Below are 3,004 nucleotides of genomic sequence, written 5' to 3' on the forward strand. Positions count from 1 at the left end.
ATATTTATTTATTTATATCTCATAAAACATGTATTACATATGATAGTTATATTTTTTTTTTCTTTCTTTTTCTTTATTTCACTTTTTGGAGGGTTCTATGTTGAGAATGTAAAAAAATATAAACACATGAATGGAAAAAAAAAAAAAAAAAAAAATACTTCAATATATATAAATACATACATATAAATACATATATATATATATAATAAGGTATGAATGAATATTTTGTCTAAATTAAAGCATCTATTTTCTTCTATTAACTAAATATATATATTTTTTTCTTGTGTGTGAAAATATTATACATTTAAACAATATATATATTTATGTATTATCTGCTTTTTGTACACATACATTTAAAAAAAAAAAAAAAGACTTTTAATATATCTTTTTGCATATACATGCTTATATATATGTGGGAAAAAAAAAAAAAAAAAAAAAAAAAAAAATGATTTAAAGGAGAAAATTATATATACACAACAAATATATATATATATATATATATATAATTACATATATTATGTATTATTTTATATTTAATATTCATATGAATATATTCACATTTGAACATATTAATATATATATATAATAATAACATAACTATATACAGCAATTATATAAAAAGTAAAACAAATTACGTTTTTTTTTATTTACCAAAAAAAATAAAATAAATAAGTGCTATTAAATCTTATATATAATATATTCAATATAAATGCAGAAACAGAACAGAAAAAAAAAAAGGAAAAAATTATAAAACATAATATAATATATATTATACATTTTATAAAATATATAAATTATATATATATATATATATATATATATATATATATATATATATTATAATATATTTTTTGTTTAAAAAAATAATAAAAATGAAATTATTCCAATGATATATATAATATATATATATATATATATAAATATATTTGTATATATATATGTATATTTATTTATTCAAGTATATTTCATTTTTTCATCTCATCGTGTGGTTATAAAATGAATTTAAAAAAAAATATTTGTTACATAATTTAATCTTACAGAAAAAAAAGAAAAGAAAAGAAGAAAATAGGTCTTATTTATTTTATTTTATTTTTATATAACTGTTATATTTTTTTTTTAGTTATAAATAAATATTATAAATATATTATATATATTATTATATACTATTATTATATATTTATAATATATATATATATATATATATATATATAATATATATAATATAATTAATATAATACAATATATACAACACAAATATATAATATATATATATATATATATATATAATATAAAATATAATTAATAATTTAAATATAATTATATATATATAAATATATTATATTATATTATATTATATATATATATATATATATATTTAAGTACAATTTTTTTTTTTTTTAAATAATAAGAGCAATGGTGGTATATATATATTATATATATATTATAATATAATTTATGCAATTTTAATTTTATAGTCAAAAAATTATTTTCGTCGTAATTTAATTTTTTTCTCTTCAATTTTTTTATACATGCCGATTTATAGATTTGTTATAACATTCAGATATAATATATATATATATATATATATATATATATATATACATATAATTAAAATATAAAAATTTGTATATATAAAATAATAAATATATTTATATTTTTATATATTTATTTTATATATATATATATATATATAGAACTTTTTTTTTGCACTTTTTTTAGAAAATGGTATAATATATATATATATATATAATATATATCTATAATAATGAAATATTATTTTTATAAAATTACCATTAAAAAGAAAAAAAAAAAAGAAACGTATTCTCTTTCTCTATAAAAATATATACATTTATGAGAGAAAGAAAACATTATAAACCTTTTATGAACAAGAAAAAAATTACAAATTGAAATTTATAGATTATATATATATATATATATATATATATATATATATTTTATTATTACATTTTTCTATGAAATTTTTAATACAATTGAAAATATGGAAATTTTTTCATATTAAATAATTTATAGTAAAAATAAAAAGGAAAACATATGAGTCTACATATTTATTATATATATATATATATATGTAATTATTTCATTTTTATAATATATACTTTATTATATATATATATTTTATATTTGTGTGTTCTTTTTAATTTTCTTTTTGTTGTTTCATTTATATATATATGTGGGGTTGTGTTAGGATAGTTAGAAAAAAAATAAATATAAAAAGCCAAAAAGTGCAAAAAGTAAATATTTAATTAAAAGAAGAAATTGAAAAAAGGAAAAAGAAATTATAACGAAATGGAAAAAATATATTACATTTAAAAAGAATAACACAGATATATTTTTGTTGTATGATTCTTTTTTTTTTTTTTTTAAACTAAATGCACAAGGGTTATATTTTAATAATTTAAATATATAACTATTCTTATTTCTTCTTTTTTATTAATTTATAAATGTACAAATTTTTTATTTAACAGTAAATAATAATAATTTATTTTTATATATTTTTTAATAATATAACATATTATGTGGATTATATTGAATGTAAGTTATTTATATATTTCATTGTTATCATTATTACATAATATTATTTATGAAAAAAAAATTTATTTATAATAAATAAATAAATATATATATATATATATGTAAATACATATATGTATATAATTTATGCATATTAAATTTTTTTTTTAAATAGCCTTTATCTAATTTTTTGATTTAAGCATAAGGCCTTAAGATGATTTATTTTTATTAAATTTAAAATGGAATAAAATATATATATATATTCATATATATATATATTTAAAATATCATTTTAACAAGTTAAAATAAGTATTATATAAACATATATATTAAATAATATATTTATATTTATATCCTGTCATTTTTATATTGATCTATAGTTTTTATTTAAAATTTTTTTTTTTTGTATACCCCGATTAATTATATTTATTAAATTTAAAGGTTTGTTTTGTGTTACATATAAATAATATAT

Source organism: Plasmodium reichenowi, chromosome 13 (assembly GCF_001601855.1).
Source record: "Plasmodium reichenowi strain SY57 chromosome 13, whole genome shotgun sequence".
Taxonomy (NCBI): Eukaryota; Apicomplexa; class Aconoidasida; order Haemosporida; family Plasmodiidae; genus Plasmodium; species Plasmodium reichenowi.